This window comes from Dysidea avara, chromosome 7 (genome assembly GCF_963678975.1).
Source record: "Dysidea avara chromosome 7, odDysAvar1.4, whole genome shotgun sequence".
NCBI lineage: Eukaryota > Metazoa > Porifera > Demospongiae > Dictyoceratida > Dysideidae > Dysidea > Dysidea avara.
This window is the reverse complement of record NC_089278.1, coordinates 9,738,976-9,751,290: the sequence shown is the minus strand read 5'-3', so window position 1 is coordinate 9,751,290 and position 12,315 is coordinate 9,738,976.

The window sequence follows — 12,315 nt, the reverse complement described above, 5'->3', positions numbered from 1 at the left end:
TAGGTGTTGGTATTGGAGTAGGAGACATCGTGGGCAAGTAACAATTGTGATATTCTGCGTAAACATTCAAAGATCCACCGTACCCAATACGTTCAATAGTGAAATTGCCATAAGCCCTGCAACTAAAGTTGCCGTAAGAACGATAATAGTAGCTATTGTTGTTATAATATGAAGAGTACCCATTTCCAGTACAATTAGGATAGTGTGAAAATATCAGATTGAAATCACCATAACCTTCAATAGTTGACACATTTCCACTACCATAGCAGCTAAAATTTGGTATTGGTGTTGGAGTTGGGGTAGAAAATGTACTCGATGGTGAAATGGTAGGCAAGAAACAATTGTGATAATCAGCTGATACATTTAAAAATCCGCCATCTTGAAGGCGCTCGATTGAAAACTCACTAAATCCAGATGCACTACAGTAAAATGTACCATAAGTTTCAAAAGTCTGGTAAGTTGAATTATGTGTAAATAGGTCTCCAGTGCAGTTTGCAGGCTGTGTAAATGACAGATTGAAATATCCATATCCTGAGACAATTATAGTTCTGTTACTTCCCCCATAACAACTAAACCGTGATATTGGCGTTGGGGTAGGTGTGGGGGACATCGTGGGCAAGTTACAATCGTGATAATCTGCATAAACATTCAAATATCCACCATACCCAATACGTTCAATACGGAAATTGCCGTAAGCCCTGCAACTAAAGTTGCCATAAGAAGAGTGATAATAATAACTGTTATTACCGTAAGATGAAGAGTATCCATTACCAGTACAATTAGGATAGTGTGAAAATATCAGATTGAAATCACCATAGCCTTCAATAGTTGAGTCATTTCCATTACCGTAGCAGCTAAAATTTGGTGTAGGTGTTGGTATTGGAGTAGGTGACATCGTGGGCAAGTAACAATTGTGATATTCTGCGTAAACATTCAAAGATCCACCATACCCAGTACGTTCAATAGTGAAATTGCCATAAGCCCTGCAACTAAAGTTGCCGTAAGAACGATAATAGTACCTATTGTTGTTATAAAATGAAGAGTACCCATTTCCAGTACAATTAGGATAGTGTGAAAATATCAGATTGAAATCACCATAACCTTCAATAGTTGACACATTTCCACTACCATAGCAGCTAAAATTTGGTATTGGTGTTGGAGTTGGGGTAGAAAATGTACTTGATGGTGAAATGGTAGGCAAGAAACAATTGTGATAATCAGCTGATACATTTAAAAATCCACCATCTTGAAGGCGCTCGATTGAAAACTCACTAAATCCAGATGCACTACAGTAAAATGTACCATAAGTTTCAAAAGTCTGGTAAGTTGAATTATGTGTAAATAGGTCTCCAGTGCAGTTTGCAGGCTGTGTAAATGACAGATTGAAATATCCATATCCTGAGACAATTATAGTTCTGTTACTTCCCCCATAACAACTAAACCGTGATATTGGCGTTGGGGTAGGTGTGGGGGACATCGTGGGCAAGTTACAATCGTGATAATCTGCATAAACATTCAAATATCCACCATACCCAATACGTTCAATACGGAAATTGCCGTAAGCCCTGCAACTAAAGTTGCCATAAGAAGAGTGATAAAAATAACTGTTATTACCGTAAGATGAAGAGTATCCATTACCAGTACAATTGGGATAGTGTGAAAATATCAGATTGAAATCACCATAGCCTTCAATAGTTGAGTCATTTCCACTACCATAGCAGCTAAAATTTGGTGTAGGTGTTGGTATTGGAGTAGGGGACATCGTGGGCAAGTAACAATTGTGATATTCTGCGTAAACATTCAAAGATCCACCATACCCAATACGTTCAATAGTGAAATTGCCATAAGCTCTGCAGCTAAAGTTGCCATAAGAAGAGCGATAATAATAACTGTTATTACCGTAAGATGAAGAGTACCCATAGCCAGTACAATTGGGATAGTGCGAAAATATCAGATTGAAATCACCATAACCTTCAATAGTTGACACATTTCCACTACCGTAGCAGCTAAAATTTGGTGTAGGTGTTGGTATTGGAGTAGGTGACATCGTGGGCAAGTAACAATTGTGATATTCTGCGTAAACATTCAAAGATCCACCATACCCAATACGTTCAATAGTGAAATTGCCATAAGCTATGCAGCTAAAGTTGCCATAAGAAGAGTGATAATAATAACTGGTATTACCGTAAGATGAAGAGTATCCATTACCAGTACAATTGGGATAGTGTGAAAATATCAGATTGAAATCACCATAGCCTTCAATAGTTGAGTCATTTCCATTACCGTAGCAGCTAAAATTTGGTGTAGGTGTTGGTATTGGAGTAGGTGACATCGTGGGCAAGTAACAATTGTGATATTCTGCGTAAACATTCAAAGATCCACCATACCCAATACGTTCAATAGTGAAATTGCCATAAGCTATGCAGCTAAAGTTGCCATAAGAAGAGTGATAATAATAACTGTTATTACCGTAAGATGAAGAGTATCCATTACCAGTACAATTGGGATAGTGTGAAAATATCAGATTGAAATCACCATAGCCTTCAATAGTTGAGTCATTTCCATTACCGTAGCAGCTAAAATTTGGTGTAGGTGTTGGTATTGGAGTAGGTGACATCGTGGGCAAGTAACAATTGTGATATTCTGCGTAAACATTCAAAGATCCACCATACCCAATACGTTCAATAGTGAAATTGCCATAAGCTCTGCAATTAAAGTTGCCAAAAGAAGAGTGATAATAATAACTGTTATTACCGTAAGATGAAGAGTACCCATAGCCAGTACAATTGGGATAGTGCGAAAATATCAGATTGAAATCACCATAACCTTCAATAGTTGACACATTTCCACTACCGTAGCAGCTAAAATTTGGTGTAGGTGTTGGTATTGGAGTAGGAGTAGGGGACATCGTGGGCAAGTAACAATTGTGATATTCTGCGTAAACATTCAAAGATCCACCATACCCAATACGTTCAATAGTGAAATTGCCATAAGCTATGCAGCTAAAGTTGCCATAAGAAGAGTGATAATAATAACTGTTATTACCGTAAGATGAAGAGTATCCATTACCAGTACAATTGGGATAGTGTGAAAATATCAGATTGAAATCACCATAGCCTTCAATAGTTGAGTCATTTCCATTACCGTAGCAGCTAAAATTTGGTGTAGGTGTTGGTATTGGAGTAGGAGACATCGTGGGCAAGTAACAATTGTGATATTCTGCGTAAACATTCAAAGATCCACCATACCCAATACGTTCAATAGTGAAATTGCCATAAGCTCTGCAGCTAAAGTTGCCATAAGAAGAGTGATAATAATAACTGTTATTACCGTAAGATGAAGAGTACCCATAGCCAGTACAATTGGGATAGTGCGAAAATATCAGATTGAAATCACCATAACCTTCAATAGTTGACACATTTCCACTACCGTAGCAGCTAAAATTTGGTGTAGGTGTTGGTATTGGAGTAGGAGACATCGTGGGCAAGTAACAATTGTGATATTCTGCGTAAACATTCAAAGATCCACCGTACCCAATACGTTCAATAGTGAAATTGCCATAAGCCCTGCAACTAAAGTTGCCGTAAGAACGATAATAGTACCTATTGTTGTTATAATATGAAGAGTACCCATTTCCAGTACAATTAGGATAGTGTGAAAATATCAGATTGAAATCACCATAACCTTCAATAGTTGACACATTTCCACTACCATAGCAGATAAAATTTGGTATTGGTGTTGGAGTTGGGGTAGAAAATGTACTCGATGGTGAAATGGTAGGCAAGAAACAATTGTGATAATCAGCTGATACATTTAAAAATCCGCCATCTTGAAGGCGCTCGATTGAAAACTCACTAAATCCAGATGCACTACAGTAAAATGTACCATAAGTTTCAAAAGTCTGGTAAGTTGAATTATGTGTAAATAGGTCTCCAGTGCAGTTTGCAGGCTGTGTAAATGACAGATTGAAATATCCATATCCTGAGACAATTATAGTTCTGTTACTTCCCCCATAACAACTAAACCGTGATATTGGCGTTGGGGTAGGTGTGGGGGACATCGTGGGCAAGTTACAATCGTGATAATCTGCATAAATATTCAAATATCCACCATACCCAATACGTTCAATACGGAAATTGCCGTAAGCCCTGCAACTAAAGTTGCCATAAGAAGAGTGATAATAATAACTGTTATTACCGTAAGATGAAGAGTATCCATTACCAGTACAATTAGGATAGTGTGAAAATATCAGATTGAAATCACCATAGCCTTCAATAGTTGAGTCATTTCCATTACCGTAGCAGCTAAAATTTGGTGTAGGTGTTGGTATTGGAGTAGGTGACATCGTGGGCAAGTAACAATTGTGATATTCTGCGTAAACATTCAAAGATCCACCATACCCAGTACGTTCAATAGTGAAATTGCCATAAGCCCTGCAACTAAAGTTGCCGTAAGAACGATAATAGTACCTATTGTTGTTATAAAATGAAGAGTACCCATTTCCAGTACAATTAGGATAGTGTGAAAATATCAGATTGAAATCACCATAACCTTCAATAGTTGACACATTTCCACTACCATAGCAGCTAAAATTTGGTATTGGTGTTGGAGTTGGGGTAGAAAATGTACTTGATGGTGAAATGGTAGGCAAGAAACAATTGTGATAATCAGCTGATACATTTAAAAATCCACCATCTTGAAGGCGCTCGATTGAAAACTCACTAAATCCAGATGCACTACAGTAAAATGTACCATAAGTTTCAAAAGTCTGGTAAGTTGAATTATGTGTAAATAGGTCTCCAGTGCAGTTTGCAGGCTGTGTAAATGACAGATTGAAATATCCATATCCTGAGACAATTATAGTTCTGTTACTTCCCCCATAACAACTAAACCGTGATATTGGCGTTGGGGTAGGTGTGGGGGACATCGTGGGCAAGTTACAATCGTGATAATCTGCATAAACATTCAAATATCCACCATACCCAATACGTTCAATACGGAAATTGCCGTAAGCCCTGCAACTAAAGTTGCCATAAGAAGAGTGATAAAAATAACTGTTATTACCGTAAGATGAAGAGTATCCATTACCAGTACAATTGGGATAGTGTGAAAATATCAGATTGAAATCACCATAGCCTTCAATAGTTGAGTCATTTCCACTACCGTAGCAGCTAAAATTTGGTGTAGGTGTTGGTATTGGAGTAGGGGACATCGTGGGCAAGTAACAATTGTGATATTCTGCGTAAACATTCAAAGATCCACCATACCCAATACGTTCAATAGTGAAATTGCCATAAGCTCTGCAGCTAAAGTTGCCATAAGAAGAGCGATAATAATAACTGTTATTACCGTAAGATGAAGAGTACCCATAGCCAGTACAATTGGGATAGTGCGAAAATATCAGATTGAAATCACCATAACCTTCAATAGTTGACACATTTCCACTACCGTAGCAGCTAAAATTTGGTGTAGGTGTTGGTATTGGAGTAGGTGACATCGTGGGCAAGTAACAATTGTGATATTCTGCGTAAACATTCAAAGATCCACCATACCCAATACGTTCAATAGTGAAATTGCCATAAGCTATGCAGCTAAAGTTGCCATAAGAAGAGTGATAATAATAACTGGTATTACCGTAAGATGAAGAGTATCCATTACCAGTACAATTGGGATAGTGTGAAAATATCAGATTGAAATCACCATAGCCTTCAATAGTTGAGTCATTTCCATTACCGTAGCAGCTAAAATTTGGTGTAGGTGTTGGTATTGGAGTAGGTGACATCGTGGGCAAGTAACAATTGTGATATTCTGCGTAAACATTCAAAGATCCACCATACCCAATACGTTCAATAGTGAAATTGCCATAAGCTATGCAGCTAAAGTTGCCATAAGAAGAGTGATAATAATAACTGTTATTACCGTAAGATGAAGAGTATCCATTACCAGTACAATTGGGATAGTGTGAAAATATCAGATTGAAATCACCATAGCCTTCAATAGTTGAGTCATTTCCATTACCGTAGCAGCTAAAATTTGGTGTAGGTGTTGGTATTGGAGTAGGTGACATCGTGGGCAAGTAACAATTGTGATATTCTGCGTAAACATTCAAAGATCCACCATACCCAATACGTTCAATAGTGAAATTGCCATAAGCTCTGCAATTAAAGTTGCCAAAAGAAGAGTGATAATAATAACTGTTATTACCGTAAGATGAAGAGTACCCATAGCCAGTACAATTGGGATAGTGCGAAAATATCAGATTGAAATCACCATAACCTTCAATAGTTGACACATTTCCACTACCGTAGCAGCTAAAATTTGGTGTAGGTGTTGGTATTGGAGTAGGAGTAGGGGACATCGTGGGCAAGTAACAATTGTGATATTCTGCGTAAACATTCAAAGATCCACCATACCCAATACGTTCAATAGTGAAATTGCCATAAGCTCTGCAGCTAAAGTTGCCATAAGAAGAGCGATAATAATAACTGTTATTACCGTAAGATGAAGAGTACCCATAGCCAGTACAATTGGGATAGTGCGAAAATATCAGATTGAAATCACCATAACCTTCAATAGTTGACACATTTCCACTACCGTAGCAGCTAAAATTTGGTGTAGGTGTTGGTATTGGAGTAGGGGACATCGTGGGCAAGTAACAATTGTGATATTCTGCGTAAACATTCAAAGATCCACCATACCCAATACGTTCAATAGTGAAATTGCCATAAGCCCTGCAACTAAAGTTGCCGTAAGAACGATAATAGTACCTATTGTTGTTATAAAATGAAGAGTACCCATTTCTAGTACAATTAGGATAGTGTGAAAATATCAGATTGAAATCACCATAACCTTCAATAGTTGACACATTTCCACTACCATAGCAGATAAAATTTGGTATTGGTGTTGGAGTTGGGGTAGAAAATGTACTCGATGGTGAAATGGTAGGCAAGAAACAATTGTGATAATCAGCTGATACATTTAAAAATCCGCCATCTTGAAGGCGCTCGATTGAAAACTCACTAAATCCAGATGCACTACAGTAAAATGTACCATAAGTTTCAAAAGTCTGGTAAGTTGAATTATGTGTAAATAGGTCTCCAGTGCAGTTTGCAGGCTGTGTAAATGACAGATTGAAATATCCATATCCTGAGACAATTATAGTTCTGTTACTTCCTCCATAACAACTAAACCGTGATATTGGCGTTGGGGTAGGTGTGGGGGACATCGTGGGCAAGTTACAATCGTGATAATCTGCATAAACATTCAAATATCCACCATACCCAATACGTTCAATACGGAAATTGCCGTAAGCCCTGCAACTAAAGTTGCCATAAGAAGAGTGATAAAAATAACTGTTATTACCGTAAGATGAAGAGTATCCATTACCAGTACAATTGGGATAGTGTGAAAATATCAGATTGAAATCACCATAACCTTCAATAGTTGAGTCATTTCCACTACCGTAGCAGCTAAAATTTGGTGTAGGTGTTGGTATTGGAGTAGGTGACATCGTGGGCAAGTAACAATTGTGATATTCTGCGTAAACATTCAAAGATCCACCATACCCAATACGTTCAATAGTGAAATTGCCATAAGCTATGCAGCTAAAGTTGCCATAAGAAGAGTGATAATAATAACTACTATTACCGTAAGATGAAGAGTACCCATAGCCAGTACAATTGGGATAGTGCGAAAATATCAGATTGAAATCACCATAACCTTCAATAGTTGACACATTTCCACTACCGTAGCAGCTAAAATTTGGTGTAGGTGTTGGTATTGGAGTAGGAGTAGGGGACATCGTGGGCAAGTAACAATTGTGATATTCTGCGTAAACATTCAAAGATCCACCATACCCAATACGTTCAATAGTGAAATTGCCATAAGCTATGCAGCTAAAGTTGCCATAAGAAGAGTGATAATAATAACTGTTATTACCGTAAGATGAAGAGTATCCATTACCAGTACAATTGGGATAGTGTGAAAATATCAGATTGAAATCACCATAGCCTTCAATAGTTGAGTCATTTCCATTACCGTAGCAGCTAAAATTTGGTGTAGGTGTTGGTATTGGAGTAGGTGACATCGTGGGCAAGTAACAATTGTGATATTCTGCGTAAACATTCAAAGATCCACCATACCCAATACGTTCAATAGTGAAATTGCCATAAGCTATGCAGCTAAAGTTGCCATAAGAAGAGTGATAATAATAACTACTATTACCGTAAGATGAAGAGTACCCATAGCCAGTACAATTGGGATAGTGCGAAAATATCAGATTGAAATCACCATAACCTTCAATAGTTGACACATTTCCACTACCGTAGCAGCTAAAATTTGGTGTAGGTGTTGGTATTGGAGTAGGAGTAGGGGACATCGTGGGCAAGTAACAATTGTGATATTCTGCGTAAACATTCAAAGATCCACCATACCCAATACGTTCAATAGTGAAATTGCCATAAGCTATGCAGCTAAAGTTGCCATAAGAAGAGTGATAATAATAACTGTTATTACCGTAAGATGAAGAGTATCCATTACCAGTACAATTGGGATAGTGTGAAAATATCAGATTGAAATCACCATAGCCTTCAATAGTTGAGTCATTTCCATTACCGTAGCAGCTAAAATTTGGTGTAGGTGTTGGTATTGGAGTAGGTGACATCGTGGGCAAGTAACAATTGTGATATTCTGCGTAAACATTCAAAGATCCACCATACCCAATACGTTCAATAGTGAAATTTCCATAAGCTCTGCAATTAAAGTTGCCAAAAGAAGAGTGATAATAATAACTGTTATTACCGTAAGATGAAGAGTACCCATAGCCAGTACAATTGGGATAGTGCGAGAATATCAGATTGAAATCACCATAACCTTCAATAGTTGACACATTTCCACTACCGTAGCAGCTAAAATTTGGTGTAGGTGTTGGTATTGGAGTAGGAGACATCGTGGGCAAGTAACAATTGTGATATTCTGCGTAAACATTCAAAGATCCACCGTACCCAATACGTTCAATAGTGAAATTGCCATAAGCCCTGCAACTAAAGTTGCCGTAAGAACGATAATAGTACCTATTGTTGTTATAATATGAAGAGTACCCATTTCCAGTACAATTAGGATAGTGTGAAAATATCAGATTGAAATCACCATAACCTTCAATAGTTGACACATTTCCACTACCATAGCAGCTAAAATTTGGTATTGGTGTTGGAGTTGGGGTAGAAAATGTACTCGATGGTGAAATGGTAGGCAAGAAACAATTGTGATAATCAGCTGATACATTTAAAAATCCGCCATCTTGAAGGCGCTCGATTGAAAACTCACTAAATCCAGATGCACTACAGTAAAATGTACCATAAGTTTCAAAAGTCTGGTAAGTTGAATTATGTGTAAATAGGTCTCCAGTGCAGTTTGCAGGCTGTGTAAATGACAGATTGAAATATCCATATCCTGAGACAATTATAGTTCTGTTACTTCCCCCATAACAACTAAACCGTGATATTGGCGTTGGGGTAGGTGTGGGGGACATCGTGGGCAAGTTACAATCGTGATAATCTGCATAAACATTCAAATATCCACCATACCCAATACGTTCAATACGGAAATTGCCGTAAGCCCTGCAACTAAAGTTGCCATAAGAAGAGTGATAATAATAACTGTTATTACCGTAAGATGAAGAGTATCCATTACCAGTACAATTGGGATAGTGTGAAAATATCAGATTGAAATCACCATAGCCTTCAATAGTTGAGTCATTTCCATTACCGTAGCAGCTAAAATTTGGTGTAGGTGTTGGTATTGGAGTAGGTGACATCGTGGGCAAGTAACAATTGTGATATTCTGCGTAAACATTCAAAGATCCACCATACCCAATACGTTCAATAGTGAAATTTCCATAAGCTCTGCAATTAAAGTTGCCAAAAGAAGAGTGATAATAATAACTGTTATTACCGTAAGATGAAGAGTACCCATAGCCAGTACAATTGGGATAGTGCGAGAATATCAGATTGAAATCACCATAACCTTCAATAGTTGACACATTTCCACTACCGTAGCAGCTAAAATTTGGTGTAGGTGTTGGTATTGGAGTAGGAGACATCGTGGGCAAGTAACAATTGTGATATTCTGCGTAAACATTCAAAGATCCACCGTACCCAATACGTTCAATAGTGAAATTGCCATAAGCCCTGCAACTAAAGTTGCCGTAAGAACGATAATAGTACCTATTGTTGTTATAAAATGAAGAGTACCCATTTCCAGTACAATTAGGATAGTGTGAAAATATCAGATTGAAATCACCATAACCTTCAATAGTTGACACATTTCCACTACCATAGCAGCTAAAATTTGGTATTGGTGTTGGAGTTGGGGTAGAAAATGTACTCGATGGTGAAATGGTAGGCAAGAAACAATTGTGATAATCAGCTGATACATTTAAAAATCCGCCATCTTGAAGGCGCTCGATTGAAAACTCACTAAATCCAGATGCACTACAGTAAAATGTACCATAAGTTTCAAAAGTCTGGTAAGTTGAATTATGTGTAAATAGGTCTCCAGTGCAGTTTGCAGGCTGTGTAAATGACAGATTGAAATATCCATATCCTGAGACAATTATAGTTCTGTTACTTCCCCCATAACAACTAAACCGTGATATTGGCGTTGGGGTAGGTGTGGGGGACATCGTGGGCAAGTTACAATCGTGATAATCTGCATAAACATTCAAATATCCACCATACCCAATACGTTCAATACGGAAATTGCCGTAAGCCCTGCAACTAAAGTTGCCATAAGAAGAGTGATAATAATAACTGTTATTACCGTAAGATGAAGAGTATCCATTACCAGTACAATTGGGATAGTGTGAAAATATCAGATTGAAATCACCATAGCCTTCAATAGTTGAGTCATTTCCATTACCGTAGCAGCTAAAATTTGGTGTAGGTGTTGGTATTGGAGTAGGTGACATCGTGGGCAAGTAACAATTGTGATATTCTGCGTAAACATTCAAAGATCCACCATACCCAATACGTTCAATAGTGAAATTGCCATAAGCTCTGCAATTAAAGTTGCCAAAAGAAGAGTGATAATAATAACTGTTATTACCGTAAGATGAAGAGTACCCATAGCCAGTACAATTGGGATAGTGCGAAAATATCAGATTGAAATCACCATAACCTTCAATAGTTGACACATTTCCACTACCGTAGCAGCTAAAATTTGGTGTAGGTGTTGGTATTGGAGTAGGAGACATCGTGGGCAAGTAACAATTGTGATATTCTGCGTAAACATTCAAAGATCCACCATACCCAGTACGTTCAATAGTGAAATTGCCAAAAGCCCTGCAACTAAAGTTGCCATAAGTATGATAATAGTAACTATCATTATTAGGAGGTGAAAAGTACCCATTTCCAGTACAATTGGGATAGTGTGAAAATATCAGATTGAAATCACCATAGCCTTCAATAGTTGACACATTTCCTCCTCCGTAACAATTAAAATTTGGCATTGGTGTTGGAGTTGGGGTAGAAAATGTACTTGATGGTGAAATGGTAGGCAAGAAACAATTGTGATAATCAGCTGATACATTTATAAATCCGCCATCTTTAAGGCGCTCGATTGAAAACTCACTAAATCCAGATGCACTACAGTAAAATGTACCATAAGTTTCAAAAGTCTGGTAAGTTGAATTATGTGTAAATAGGTCTCCAGTGCAGTTTGCAGCCTGTGTAAATGACAGATTGAAATATCCATATCCTGAGACACTTATAGTTCTGTTACTTCCTCCATAACAACTAAACTGTGATGTTGGTGTTGGAGTAGGTGTGGGGGACATCGTGGGCAAGTTACAATCGTGATATTCTGCATAAACATTCAAAGATCCACCATACCCAATACGTTCAATACGGAAATTGCCGTAAGCCCTGCAACTAAAGTTGCCATAAGAAGAGTGATAATAATAACTGTTATTACCGTAAGATGAAGAGTATCCATTACCAGTACAATTGGGATAGTGTGAAAATATCAGATTGAAATCACCATAGCCTTCAATAGTTGAGTCATTTCCATTACCGTAGCAGCTAAAATTTGGTGTAGGTGTTGGTATTGGAGTAGGAGTAGGGGACATCGTGGGCAAGTAACAATTGTGATATTCTGCGTAAACATTCAAAGATCCACCATACCCAATACGTTCAATAGTGAAATTGCCATAAGCTCTGCAATTAAAGTTGCCATAAGAAGAGTGATAATAATAACTGTTATTACCGTAAGATGAAGAGTACCCATTACCAGTACAATTGGGATAGTGCGAAAATATCA